At 61.0% G+C, this 14,660-nt stretch overlaps 1 protein-coding gene across 1 annotated transcript in view; it reads left to right on the top strand.

Moving 5' to 3' along the window:
- SH3BP2 (SH3 domain binding protein 2) overlaps positions 1-14,660 on the top strand; it is a 34,810-nt gene continuing 20,150 nt past the window's right edge. The window contains exons 1-2 of the mRNA XM_045997142.1: positions 1-137; positions 14,270-14,320. The gene's annotated coding sequence lies outside the window, so the exon portion shown is untranslated. The remainder of the gene's footprint in view (positions 138-14,269; positions 14,321-14,660) is intronic.

Genomic DNA, 14,660 nt, shown 5'->3' with positions numbered 1-14,660 from the left:
CAGGGCCAGGCCGACGGGGCGGACTCGGGCGGCCGGAGCAGCCTGGCTGCGGGCCCCGCGGGCGGGAGCGCCTAGCGGCGGAGCGGGGAGCCGCCGCGGGGACGGAGGGCTCGCGGGCCGGGAGCAGAGCCTCGCGGGTAAGTCCCGGGCGGGGTGCGATGGCGTCTTCCGGACTGGCTGGGGTCCCCGGGGCCAGCGTCCTCGGCGCCGCTGCCGGGGAAGCGTGCGGGTTCGGGGGAGCGCTCGGTGTACGCAGGCCTAGGGGTGGAGGGCGGTTGCGTCGGGTCTGTCCCGCGTCCCTCTCGTCTTTCGCCCCCCCCCCACCCCCCGTTCCGCTTCCCTAGGCCCCTGGGGCTCGAGGGCTGAAAGCTTCCCACCTCCATGCGACCCACAGGACGGGGTCTCTGAGGGCTCAGAGGGGGGAGTTTCCCGCCACCTCCTCCTGGAAATCCAAACTTTCCTTCCCTCAGCCGCTCAACAAAGGTAGGAGGACAGCTAGCTGCCTGTAGGAGCTGATTCACACTGAAGTGTGAGTTACTGATAGCCTGGGGGCCCTGGGGGAGTCTTTGAGTGTTATTTGGGGGGGCTGTAAGTGTCAGAGAGTCAGAGGGGAGGGCAGAGTGGATGGGAGAGTTTGGGATTGGGGACAGCCTCTGGCATGTGGGCTAGGTCCCTCCCAGCAGCCCAGCTCTTTCCTGCTGCCCTGGGCCTTGCTTCCCCTGGTGAGTGGTACTGACAGTGTGTTTCCTCCGAGAGTGCTGAGGGACAGAGTCCTGCTGCCATGTGTCAGCCTGGAGCTTGCCTTCTCTGCCACCCTCTGACCATGAGTGCCTCACTTCCTCTCTGCCTTCATCTGTTCATCTGCTGAGGCTGGTGATGTCTGTGCCTGTGGCCAGATGGCCACACTGAGGAAAATGTCCCCGAAGTGGCCCTGGCCCTGGCCTGGGCTCTCTCTGGGACCCTTCGGGTGCCCGAGGGCGTGACACACACATGACCTTGCTTAGGAAGCGTGTAGCCAGTCCCTGGCACAAAGGGGCCTCCGGGGATGTTCCTTGCAGTGATGGCGATCATGATGAAATGGGTAGGACTTTTTCTCAATGGTCAGAGGTCCAAGGGGACATGGCAAACCCTGGAGTGGGAGCAGGATTCCTAGTTCATGTCCAGCTCAACACCAACTCTGTGTGACCCCGGATCAGTCCCCTGTCCTCTCTGGACCAGGGTCTCCAAAAGCAGAGGAGGGGGCTGGGATCCATCTCCTCCTGGAATCCCTTGCCGCTGTGTCCTCTACCCAGGACACCCACACAGGGGGCCCCTGGGAGCCAGGGCTCCACTCCGGGTGGGCCAGGGGGCCAGGATGGTGGCTCTGGGGGGTAAAGACTCTGCCGAATTCCCCTTCCCTACCCCCACTGCCCTGTAACTTGGCTCTGGGTCCCATACTGGAGTACACCCAGGGCAGAGGGAGCAGGAGGAAGGGTGGAGAGATGGTCTAGCCCTGTCTCTGTCAGCTGTCTGGGAAGAGGAGTGATGATGGGGTCCTGGCCATTTCAGGGAGCCCCTCAGTCCTGCAGAGTCAGGGAAGAGCCCACTAAGGAGGCTGGCCTGGGACAGACAGAAGATGAGTGGGGATGCAAACCTGCTTTGGCCCTTCTTGCTCACATGGACAGACGGAATCGAGGTGCTGAGTTAGGCCTTGCTATCTGTCCGCTGATATGGATGCAGGCAGGCGTGGGGGACTGCGGGAACAGAGAGGCGCCGTGGCCCAGCCTTGTCACAGAGGAGCTGGGTCCTGCGTTTGAAGTTGGCCGCCCCCACTCACCAGCTGTATGATCTTGGCTAGGACATCTCTCGCTGCTAAGTCTTGGTTTCCTTATCTGTAACTGGTGGTAGTGAGCCTCCACCCTTTGAGGGGGTGATGAATATCCAAGGGGTTGGTGACAGCTCGGCCACCCGGGCTCGGGAGTGGGGGGGCGGAGCCGGCATAGAGTCCTGCGGCGAAGGGCCAGTTCCTAGTCCCCACCCACTAGAGTCTTGTGGCAAAGGCCTGAGTCTGTCCGGGGTGGTCAGGGTTGGGAACCGCTTGGGTCCTCCTGGCTTGTGTCCTTAAAGCTCTGTGGTGAGATGTCCAGGCTCGGGGACCTAAGTCAGTTCCAGGCACAGGCGCGTGTTGTCCTTAAATAGCCCCAGATAGTGGGGCCTGCCTGGGCAGCTTGGCTGGGGGAGGTGGGCTGTAGGTGTCCTGGCAAAGCAGGGTTTGCAGTCAGGAGAAAGGCTGCTCTCTGAGCCACGGTGACCGCCATGGAGGCAGGGACAGACTGCGCCAAAGGCCAGCAGCGAGGAGGGTGGCAGACCAGTCTAACCAGAGTGGCCTGGTGTGTGTTGGGTAAGGTGAGGACATGGGTGGGGCAATGGGGGCAGTGGGGCAGAGGGGCCAGCGAGGCAGGGGGTGGGGCTCTCAGAATGCTGAAGTCCTTCCCCAGGGTTGGTGGCCTCTGTCCAGAAGGCCTCTGGGTATCTCCAGTGGCCTTGCCTGGGCATTCACTGGCTGTAAGCCCTCTGTGTCCCAGGGGTGGTGGGGAAACATTCTGGGCTCTATGTAGCCTCGGGAGGGCAGGCCTGGCTTTGCTGCCCCAACTCCTCCTCCACACAACCCGCAAGCCCATGCATGGGAGGACAGACAGGGGGTTGCCAGACAGACAGATGGAGTTGCCTCTCAGCCTCCTTCAGGAATCATCCTTCCTGGTCCTCAGGTGGTAGGAGCCGCTGGCTCAGGGTCACACTGATGGCTTTGGCCTTGGGCACCAGGCTGTGCCAGCTGCCCCTGAACTCTAGGAGCCATACAAGTGCAAGGCCAGCCCTGGCTGGCTCTCCTTGGGGAGGGCCCTCACTGTGCTTGAGGTGACAAAGGTCTCCCCCTTCCGTCTCCCCAGGCACCAGAGATTCTGAGGTTCCCGCCCTGAGGCCACCTGAATGGTCAGCCTGTTCTGGAACCTGCTGGCAGGGCTGGTGTTTCCTTCACCCCTGGTCCGGGGTCCAGTGTGGACTGACCCTTGGCCCACGTGGGCTGGGCCTGCTGGGTTCCAGCACTCTTTGCTGGCTGGTCTCCTAGAACGATGCAAGCTTGCTTGGTCGCCGGGGGCAGTGTCCTGGGGAGGTTAGTAGGGCCCGGGGAGCTGGCATGGCACCCTTGTGGTATCCACACCCCTGTCCCCTGCAGCCACACTCCAATTCTGAGAAGTGCCCTCTGTTTCCTTGTGAATCAGATGTTTATTGTGCGCTTACCGAGCCCAGGGTGGGGATGGCCTGCTGCCAAGCAGGCCTGTTCCAGGCCACTGGGTGGGGTGTGGGTGCCTGCCTGCTGGAGCCTGCAGAGGGAGTGAGGTCCCGCCCCAGGGTTGGTGGGACTGATGCCTGACAGCCCCGGGCGCGGAGGTGTGTGTGGGGTGATGGTGTGAGCTCTCCCGGGGTGGGGGGCTGAGCTTCCCGGCAGGCTCCCGGGATGAGGAGGGTGCTTCTCAGGGCTGGCAGAGATCAGGAAGCAGAGGGGAGCCTCCTTACCTGCACAGGAGCGGCCTCTGATTATCTCTAGGCTTTAGTTCCCTCCTTGTGAAACCAGTGCTAACTGCCGGCATCCTTGGAAAAGCACAGGAGATGCTGGCCAGGAGCCCTCCCTATGGGGCCCCATGGAGGCTGTGCCCCCAGGCCCAGGGGGCCCTGCGCCAATTGGATCCTGCAGCTCCATTTTGAGGATATCCTTCCTTCAGCCTTGGCTGAAGTGATGTTGTAATCCAGCAGCCCTGCTCGTAGGCTCAGAGGGGCATGTGTCCTCACACCCCCAGCTGCCCTTGGGGCCCCACCCGCTGCCCTGAGCTCTGGGAAGAGCCAGTTAAGCCCCTAGCCCTCATGGCTAGCTGTTCCCAGCAAAGCAGGGAAAGGTCAGAGGTCGACCTTGGGGCCCCAAACACCAGGATGAGGCCTTGCTTTGGCCCCACACTCCACTAGGGGCTCTGGCCAGGGGCCTGGGCCTTTGCCACCCTTTGCTCCTGCCTCTGGAGCAGAGCTGGACGCCTTTCAGAACGGACTGCCTCCCAGCCCTCTGCCAGGTGCTCTGGGTACCAGGCTGGGGCTCAGCGTGGGCCCCTGGAGTAGATAGACCCACAGGTTAGAAGGCAAGACTCAAGGCAGACAGATGCCACAGGGAGCAGCTCAGCCCTTGGCCCACCCTGCCCTTCCCCCCACACCATGCAGTCTATTCCCTGGTCAGCACGTTTACCTCTCTGCCCTCACCATGCAGCTGGGAACTCTCGAAGGACAGGGCCACATCTGAATGCCAGGGCCCACATAGACCTGGCCCAGAGGAGGGTGAGGGTACACGTGGGCACTCCCAGCAGGAAGTCCTACTTTGGAACATCCAGAAACTCCCAAAAGCCTGAAACGCCGCAGGCAGGTGGCACCGGGCAGGGCCGGGCCCTCTTTGAACTTGACTTGTTAAGACCTGCCCACATTTAACTGTCTGCTCAGTGTCTGAGACAAATGCACTCCGTCATCTTGGAAGGCCTCGGCCACCCAGCATGGCGGAGTTGCCGATCAGATAATCATGCTTGTTGTGCCATAGCCTTGCTGAAAGGTTCCCGTTATAATCCCGCAGCCCAGCTAGCCAGCCTGCCTCCACCATGGGGTCCCGATGCTCCTAATGGCCCCAGCATGGGACAGATGGGAGACTCGAGTGGAGTGTCCTTGGGGCTCCACTGGAAATGTGGCTTGCCTTCCTAGAGGCATATGTTAGGGCCAAGATTGGAGCCAGCCTGGGCTCCCCAGACCTGCAGGCCATTGTGGGAACCTGGTCTTTGGGCCCAGGAAGCCAATCCCCGAGGTGGGGCCCGACAGGGTTGGATGGCTGTCCATAGGAGGGCGGTGAGGAAGGACCCGGAAGCCCTGAGCAGACAGGTGTGAGGAGGACAGCCATGTGTCAGAGCAGGAGGGAGGTGTGGCAGGAAACTCAGTGCCTACCTTGCCTCCTGAAGAATGTCCCTCCCTCACCCAGCTCCTTCCTCTCCTTCTAGTTGGGGCCAGAAAGGGATGAGCAGTTGGTGCTGACTCCCTGGGTTTCCGGATGGCTGGGCAGACACAGCACTGGAAGCCAGGCTCTGGTGGGCGGGTCAGTGTTCAGCTAGGTGGACAGAGGGGCTGCATCTCCTACCCCTCAGCCTGGGATGGGACGTGGCTTCCTGCTGCCGTCACAGTCAGGCCTAAACCCTCCAGGAATGCAGGGTGGCCGCTTGGTGCTGGACAGGGCGCTTGGTAGTGACCTAGCTGGGAGGGGGCCTCAGGGCCCCTACCGGTGGTGTCAGACCACCAAGGCCTCCTGCTGAGCCACCCAGCTCTTCTCAGAGCTGACGATACTGGGCCCTAGAGGCACAGGCTACAGCTGTCGGCATCCTGCCCGAAACCCTATCCCAGGACCTTATCCGTGTCGGGGGTCCACACAGCCCTCTTCCCCTTTGCCTCCTGTCTTCTCCCAAGTCCTGCTCAGGGAGGAAATGCTCCTCTGGGAGGCCTTACTGCGACACCGCTGCCTGGTGTGGGTCAGGGCGGGGGTCCCCAGTGCCGGCTCCTTGCCACACCGAGATAAGGAGGTTCATGCCTGGGCCTTCTGGCGGGGTATGTCTCTGGTCTGGTGATGGGGTGCAGGGAGAGGCCCAGGCTGGGAGCAGGCCCCCAGTGCTGCCCACTGGGGCCTCAGCTCCAGGGGTCCACAATGGAACGAGGAATGGAGCCTGCCATCTCTGAGACCTGACCCTTTCAGGGGTCCTGGGCTCCCGGTCTCAGAAGCTTCGCCCGCTGGGGCAGGGACTCTCTGAGACCAGTCTTCCCATTTTCCTGAGACTGTGACCAGAGGGTACAAAGCTGTGGTCGGTGGGAGTCATGCCCACTGCAGGGCAGGAAGCTGCTGGGGAAGGAAGAGGGTTAAGAAAGAGACGCCCCTCCCGCGCCGTGCTTACCCACAGCTGGGCACTGTGGGGCCGCACTCTGGGGGCTGGGTCTTAGGAAGCCCAAGCCGCGGCCTCTGAGTTGAGCCATGCACCCCTCAGAGACCTGCACAGAGCCCTCCGGGGGTGCCTGGCCCCCTGGTCGTGGCCCTGCTGGTGGGCAACACCCATGATTGGCACGGGAAGTGCCATGGGGGGCACCCATGGTGGGGCCTCCGTGAGGTGGGAGAGCAGGAAGGGGACAGGAGGGGCCAGGCCAAGGGGTCAGGAGGCCACGCAGTATCAGTATGCAAGCTCTGAAGAAGAGGCCTGGAGAAGGCAGAGGGAATGCAGAGGTCAGGCCATGGGGCTTGGGAGTGTTGAGAGCAGGGCTTGGTTTCTATTTTCAAAGCTCACTAGGGTCTGGAAACCTTCCCACAGACCCCCAGCCCCCTGCAGCCATGGCTATGAGGAAGCATGTGTGTGGGGGGGTTAGACCTGCAGGAGGGCTAGGTGCGTGGTGGGGATAGGGGTCCGCTGACCCTCTGCTGAGGGACCCCTGGGGCTGCGGGTGAGGCCACCCTGGCAAGCCTGGGGTAGCCCTGGGGCCTGGGGTACTGACCGCACCCCACCCCCACCCCAGTCTTCTTTGCTGGCCTTTCTGGCCCACAGTGGTGTGAGCCCATAGCTGTCTCCCTAGGGAAAGGGAGGGTGTTCCTGTAGCACTCGGCCCCCCTGCTGTACCCCCTTCCCCCTCAGCGCAGGCTTCCTCAGCCTCGTGGCAGCTTTTTTGCCAGGAGGAGGCCTTGGGTGCTGGCACGCGACAGCCTGGTTCCTGGCTCTGCTGACGAGTAGAAGCCTCCGTGCCTGAGTGCTAGAGCAGAGTGTCTGCTCTGTCCACGACGGCACGAGGGGCAGGGCGAGGCATGCACTTGGCCTATGGGGGTCTGGTGAAGATTTCCAAGGCTCTTGGGCAGAAGCTAGGATGCAGAGGAGGCAGGCAGCCTGGGAGAGCTCTGGCTGTGGCTCATACGGGTCTGGGTGCCTGGCTGGAGCCTTCCACGCCTCAGGAAGGACCTGGCCCTGGGCAGCAGCGGGGTGAGCTCCCACCAGAGGCCCTCTTTTCTAGCCCTGCTGGCTCTGAGAACCCCCAGCCTGTCTGTGGGTCATCAGGGAGTGCCTTGGGGTGATCTGAGCTGGGGCTGAAGACCAGGCAGGTGTTTGTCAGGTAGAGATAGTGAGAGGAGTTCAGGGAAGGCTGCATGAGGTGTGCAGTGTGGTGGAGCACCAGCTGGGTAGGGACCTTGAACTTGACCCTGACTATAGTCACCTTTGAGAACCCGCCCTCTGCTGTGGCTGGGACAGGGACTCAGAGCCAGAAGGGGGAATGGGAGGGTGGGCCTGGGGTGCAGGATCTCACAAGACAACTGGCCTTGGAAAGGGGACAGTGTGGAGGACAGCAGGATGGCTGGGTGGAGATCCCCCTGATGGAGGCTTAGATTGCACTGGGCGGGGAAGACTGGGACGGACCCCTTTCCCCGCCAACCTGGGGCCCCCGCCAGAACTTTTTCCTCCCTGGGCCTCGGAACAATGGGGCAGTGTGAGGGCGCCTGGGAACAGTCCGGTCCCCCTGTGGGCCTGCGCTGAGGGGCACGGACAGGAGCCAGGAGCCGTGAGTCATCTTGTCCAGCGCCCAGGCCCCGGGGTTCCCAAGGCGGAGGAGGAACATACCGCTCTCAGTTCCTCTGCTGGGGGGTGGGGGGGTAGGGAGGGGGCTGGCCTGATCCTCCTTCCCTCTTTTGCCCTCTCTCTTGCCTCTTCCTGTGTCCTCTCTCCAGCTCCTTCCCTTCTGGGCCTGTCCCTGTCTCCCTGTTTCTGTCCAGAGGCCCAGGCCTGGGAGTGGCTGCAGCCTGTCTCTGCCCCAGCCCTGTCCATGGCAGCCTGGGCCGGGGGGGCTGGCCTGTCACGACGGTGGCCCCCTCTCTGGGCCTGTGCACAACCCCAGGAGGTAGCCAGTGAGTGGGCAAGACCCCGCCCCAGTGGGACACCTCCCGAGGCCACTGGGTAAAATGTGACCAAAAGCAAAAGACAGTGCAGTAAGAAAAAAAACAGTCAAAACTAATCAATAGTGTCAAAGATAAAAGTGGTCTGAAAATAGCTTAAAAACATTAGCATTCAGGATAAAAGGATAACAGCATGTGGATTAAAACAGAAGATCTCACTGGGAAAGGCTGCAAAGAGCAGGAGGAAGGAAGGGACTCTTGTGTGGACCCCCAGGGCTGGGTTCTGGCCTGGGGCAGGGGGAGCGAGAGGCTAGAACCCCATTGGACAGATGATGAACTGGGGTTCCTGGTGAGGGAGGGCTCCAGGGACCCACAGTGGTCAGACCTCCAGTCAGAGGATCCAGATTGGAGGCTACACCTCCTGCCTCCCTGGGCCCTGGTGTTCTTGCCCTGACCAGAAACCCTGCCCTGCTGAAGGGTAAAGGGCTGAGGAGTGCCATGGTTTCCTCCTGTGTGGCAGGAAAGATACTAACGAGATGGGTAGTGGGACAGATGGCAGAGAAGCTGAGGCTGCTGACCGCTGCAGGGTCCCAGCTGTGTCCCTGGTGGCCTAGCCCTAGATGCCTTGGCAAGTGGCTGCCATTGTGGAGGGCTGGTGCAGCTGCCTTGGCCTGGGCCGGGCACACAGCAGGGGTCTGTGGGTGTGCCCATCATGGCTGACCTCCGGCTCCTGTGAGGAGCAGTGGGGCTGGATCTCTCTGGCCACCTCCTCTACCCCCCTTCCAACCCTAGCATAAGCTTCACGGCCTCTGTATCCCCAGTGTTCCCTTGTCATCTTGCCCTGGTGCTGAGATCTGGGCTAAGCTGAGACCCAATGCTGGGCCTAGTGCCTATGTTAGGGTCCCTGTGAGCTGTCTTCTTTGGTCCTCAGGGTGTCATTAGCAGCCAGCCCATTTGGGGAATGAGGAAGTGAGGCTTAAGACGTGAAGTGACTTGTATCAAGTCCGCAGTGCAGATAAGTGAAGCCAGGACTGGAGCCTAGGGCTGAATGGGACCCTGGCCTGGAAGGTTTCCCCAGGGGCACATCTGAGACCTCATCCACACCCAGCTGAGCAGGTGGCCCTGATAAACAGCCCTGCAATGAGCCTGCTTTTGTTGCTTCTGTGTGAAGGTGCATGCCTCCTCCTACCTCAACCCCAGGCCCTTTGCACAAGTTGCTTCCTATTGGTGACACCCTCCATGTGATTTCCTTGCTTGGCTCCTTCATGTGGAAGATTGCTCCCTCTACTTGCGGGCTGATGTGTCACTGTGTCTGGGTGGAATGCTTATCACAGGAATGTGAGTCACAAGTGGCTGCCTCCCCAGCAGTTGGGAGCCCTGGATGGAGGGTGAGGCCAACTTGGATTCTGGGGTGAAGGGTACAGTGTTTACTGGCAGGGGTACCCTGACTATTTCCCTCTGCCCCAGTACCAGAAGAACTTGGGGGCTGGGGTAATGCTACGTAGAGGAGGGACCAGACCCTGTGATTGCCACCCAGCCCAGCCCAGCCCAGTGATGGACAACAACAGCGATCCTCTGGTCCTTCCTGCTGTGTTTTCTTGGATCTCCAGTGGGGTTCCTTCATGGCTCTGTAGGAGACCCTCTTTCTAACAGAGATACTATTCCCGGAATACCTAACTGCCTTCATTGGAACCTCTGCTGGAGTGTGGACCTGTCTGTCCACACAGCCCTAGCACGGAGTGCCTGGCCTCGGCCCTGCTTGCACTTCTCAGCCCGGCAGCTCTTGGGACAGCCCGTTCCCTGTCTAGACTCTGAGGCCTTGGGCTCTGCTTCTTACCAGACCTCCTTCTGAGGTGAGCTCCAGACCCCTCCCGCTGTGGGAGCTGGCAGTGGTGAGCAGGGCTGAGGGTGGGTGGGAGCTTGTGGCTGAGTGTCTCCTGGCTGGGCTCCCCTGGGCCTTGGACGTGAGTTGAAAACAAGCAGACTCGGAGCCCTCAAGGACAGGTCCCACAAGGACCTGCACTCCACATCTGTCTCAGCCCGTGTCCTGCAGCCTCCTGCCCAGAGCCCCAATGCCGCCTAGAGCCCCAGCTCTCTTCCAGTTGCCCTCTGGGCTGGTGTATTTTCTGCCCAGGTGGGACAAGGGAGAGCAGGGCAGTGTTTACCCTTGAGCAGCTGGGGACCGAGTGGGCCATGGAGCTGATGCATCAGTGCTGGGTGGACATTCCAGGCCCCTGTCCTGGCCCATTGGCTTGGCCTTCTGTAACAAGAGGGGACTATAGGAAGGAAAGCATCCCAGCCTTAATGACCCCCTGCCTTGGCCTCAGCAAGTGGGGTGTCTGTCCCCACGGGATGTGCGTGTGGGAGAGGTATCCCCAGGAGGCTCGGTTCCTAAGGAGGCCAGCCTAGGCCTGGGAACAGGAGCCAGGCCCTGTCTGGCTAGGGAGGCAGGCTAGCTTCCAGCACCAGAACCATCTTCTGGAGCCTTCTCTGCCCCGCAGCAGGGCTTCTCACTTAGTGTAGAGAGTCAATGTGGCATTACCTGAGCACTATGGCCTGGGAAGGCCAGAGGTGGAGCAGGCTAGGTTTGGGGAAGTCTTAGTCTCTGTGGGTTCCTCATCTGGCTAGAGGTTAGCTTGTGTCTGACCTCAAAGGAGATGATCTCTCTGTTTCTGTGTCTCCTGACAGAGGTGCTCTGCAGGTCTCCTGGCCGACCACATCCCCTTGACCCCTGGGAGGGCAGCGGCGGCACTGGGTAGCCTTACCTGCCTCAGTGTGGCCCAGCGGGTTCTCAGGATGTGATGGGGCATGGTCTGGCCCCATGTCTGCCTTGTCAGGGATGGGCATCAGGTTGGGAGAAGTCCCTCTGGGAGGGGTCCAGGCCCTGTTTGGTGGGCGCTGAAACCCCCATACTGGGCATCTGTCATGTAGCCAGAGGCCCCCCGGTGTGCTTGAGACAAGACGAAGGGTTTAATTCAGCAGATGAGCCATTGAACTAGGTGCCATGTAGACTCAGGGGCCCCTAGCCATTCAGGGTGGGTTTGCAGGCGTTCATACAGAGAGACTGCCCCCCCGCCCCCCCAGCCCCGCCTGCTTTGTGCCAGGCACCACGCAGGAGATGAAAACAGGGAGGGGCTGTCCTTGCCAGCTGCTGGAGCGAGAGATGAAGGGAGGGGCAGTCTCCCCTGGGCACTGGGCAGGGGTTCCAGTGTAGCCGGAGGCCTGAGAGAGAGAGAGAGAGTGAGAGAGAAAGAGAGTGTGTGTGTGTGTTCCCACCACTACAGGAATGCCGCTGGGAATGGGGCCGGAGGTGGGCAAGGAATCTGGAGTGCTCGAGGATCCAGACCCACTGGGGTGGGGTGGGGAGGTGTCACCCAGCTCTGAGCAGGACCGTTGGACAGAATGCTCCCCTTTCCAGCATGACCATGCTGACGGAGTTGCCAGCAAAAGGCCAGCGACCAGAGGCCCCTGGAGTGTCCCTCCTCACCAGCATGCCAGGTGGTCCTCGGGACAACACCGCACCAGAGCCGTCAGCCCCACTCCTCAGAGGAGGAAGCGGAGGCTCAGAGTGGGCCACAAGTTTCGGAGTCCCTAGGGACACCTGTATGGTCTCTGCGGTGCTCTCCTGCCTCCCCGGGGTTGCCGGGCAGCCCAGGAGTCCCTGGCTTGGGCAGGACTGAGCGCCTGTCTCGGGGGTAACACTCCTGGGACAAGGCTGGCGAGAGGCAGGCAGCCTCTGCGGGCAGTAGGTCGGGAACTTGGCGGGGGCGGGGGGATGGGGCCCATACCATCAGCGCTCTGGAGAATTTTTTCTCAAGTGATTAAAAGGTGCAAACTCGTCTGTGTTTTGATGAACTGAAGTGTGAATCCTGACCCGCCTCTGCTGGCTCTCAGTCTGAGGCAGGAGTGTGGCTTTGGCCAGAGACAACACCAGTTAGCACTTCCCCCAGACTCAGCCTGCCCCTCACTGCGCCCACCGTGCCCGCTGCCCAGCTTGGGAATGTTAACAGGAGGCAGACATGCCTAGCCTGGGAGAGAAGGACTCCGGGATGCTGCGGGGTCTTCTGTGGGGACACAGCTTGGGCACCAAGTGTCCCAGAGCAGAAACCCCAGCCCTGCCCCTAGCTTGGCCCAGAAGCCTAGCGCCCATGTGGGCAGCAGGGCATGGGGCCTCTTTCTGTCCTTCCCTTCATTTCCTTTGCCCTTGGACACACGAGTGGCTGGGCTGCTTCCTGCCTCTACCTTGGGTTGCCCTGAGAAACTCCTGGGGCCTTCTAGACCCGAGCACACCACTGTCTTTCTGGGGACACTGGCAGACTCCGATTGGTGACTTGCTCTGCGATTCACAGTCGTCGGTCTTATACACCGGCTGCTTGCCAGCCAGCCGTCATCTCCCCAAGGAGAGGTCCTGGGCACAGGTGGGCCTCGGTTGTAGCCTACCCTGGACATCGGTTCTCGTCGAGGGTCCAATTAGCTCTGGGTCACAGTTCTTCACTGTGGCTCTGAGGGACGGTCTAGGCATGTGCTAGTTAGACCATGTCAGGGCGATGGCCCTGTGGGTAGACGTGACTTTGAACCTATCGGTCCATCCATCTGTTTTTTGGGCCTGCCATGGGCCAGGCACCAACCTGGCTCTGGGGATGTGGTGGGAGCTGGCTGATGGGGAGGGCTGGGGGCATCTGTGGGAGGGCATAAGGCTATGCCACTGACGTGGAGATTTCAAAGGGTGTGCTGTTCTAGGTGGTTCTGTTTTCAAAGGATGAGGGAGCATTAGTCTGCGAATGGAAGAGATTGCACATACTGGGAATGGGGCATGAAGGTCCAAAGGCCCGGGGCAGGAAGCAGGGCTGGACCCCAATTACTTGGGGCGTGTGCTAAGGAAGGGCTGGGCAGGGGTGTGGGCCAGAGACTGAGGCAGGAGTGGGCTTAGCAAATCTCGTGGGTGGGAGCTGGAGGTGCCATCCAATCCTGTGCTTGGGAAGGGTGGGGGTCGGGTAGGGGAGTCCGGCCTGGAGGAGGGCCACCAGCTGGATGCCCAAGGCGAGGTATGGGGGAGGGGGCTCTCCCCAGACTGGTTCTCTCCCTGCAGGACACACCCAGGACTTGAGATGAAGTTGGTCCTGGGAAAGGACTATTTGGGGGGGGGGGGGGCGGGAGGTCCTGATGTGTAATAGTTTCCTAGGGCTGCCCTAACAAAGTCCCACACCTGGGGGATTCAAACGACAGATGTTTACGCTCCCAGAGTCCTGGAGTCCCAAAGTCTTAGATCCAGGTGTCACCAGGACCACGCTGTCTCCCCAGGCTCTGAAGGAGGGCCCTTCCTTCCTTGCCATTTCCATCTCCTGGTAGCTGCGGACGTCTGCGTCTGCATCTGCGGCATCTCTGGCTTATGCCCCCCTCCCCTCAGTCTGCCCCTCGAGCTTCATATGATCTTCTCTATCTGCTCTTCTCAGAAGGACACGTGCCGTTGGATTGAGGGCACTTCTGGCTAATCCAGGATGAGATCCTTAATGACATACGCAAAGGTCCCTTTTCCAAATAAGGCCAGATTCATAGTTTCTGGAGGCTAAGACTTCGACACAGCTCTTTGGGGACCCCCACATAGCCCATTACACCAGGTGACCCCAGCAGGGCCCTGCCCTCCACACCAACCCACTCTCTCCACCTGGTACACCATCGTGGCTGCCTTCTCTGGAAGGCAGCTTTCAGCCCCAGGTATGGAGAGAAGGGAGAGGCCAGAGAGAGGAGTGGGTGTGTGGCTGGGGATCCTAGGGCTGGCTCTGGGCAGACCCAGGCCCTGCAGAGGGAGCTGATATGAAGCATCTTATTTTGAGATCTTGAGGTTTTCCCCAGTATGGTCGCCAGCCACCGTTCCCTGAGCCCAGCAGGCCTTCCTTGACAACTTCAGTGCCTAAACTCCCCCTGCAGGTGGCAGGTGGGACCCGGGGTGGGCATGGGGGCCCAGGGTGCCTACAGGAGAGCCGGGGCTAGGGTTCCCGGGGACGTGGTCCCATTCCTCACACCTCTGTTGTCTGGGGTCAGCCTGGCCAGTGCCATCCTCCCGAACGGCCATGTCCTCGTGAGCAGCGCGGGTCTGGCCCCGTCCTCCTGAACAGTCATGTCCTCGTGAGCAGTGTGGGTGCAGTGAGGACCAGCCTCATGGCCGTGAGCACAGCGCTGAGGCCAACTCCATGCCTGGCTGCAGAGGGGCTGTGGTGTTGGGCGTTGGCCTTGCCCCTGAGCAGACTGAGGACCCCAGGAACCCAGACTGAAAGCTCTCCCTCTCTCTTCCTTTTTCAGGCTGACCCTTGGCCCCTGCCTGGCCCTGCTGGCTGGCTCCCACCCACCGTGGTAAGTCCTAAGTCTGGGAAGGTGGTGGGGTCCCCAAGACAGCACTTTGAGGGGCTTGCCCTTGGGAGGGGAGGAGCTGCAATTTAGGGAGGGCAGGGTAGAAGACAGAGCCATCTGATGCGGGGATCCCAGCCCTGCCCCTGCCCCACTCGTGTTGCTGCTTGGAAGCTGGTGTGGGATCAGTTCCATGGCTATTTCTACACCCTGTAAAAGGTCTTGGCACTGCCGTTAGTGGAGAGCGCTCTGTTTTCAGGAATAGAGACGATAGCGTGATTTGCTGCAAGGTCAAGTGCTGCCTCAGGAGGTAGGAGGACAGGCGGGGAAACTGAGGCCCAGGGAA

The sequence above is a fragment of the Meles meles genome, chromosome 2 (genome assembly GCF_922984935.1).
Source record: "Meles meles chromosome 2, mMelMel3.1 paternal haplotype, whole genome shotgun sequence".
NCBI classification, from domain to species: domain Eukaryota; kingdom Metazoa; phylum Chordata; class Mammalia; order Carnivora; family Mustelidae; genus Meles; species Meles meles.
The sequence above is the reverse complement of the archived record's forward strand: the minus strand, read 5'-3'. Positions and strand labels throughout refer to the sequence as shown.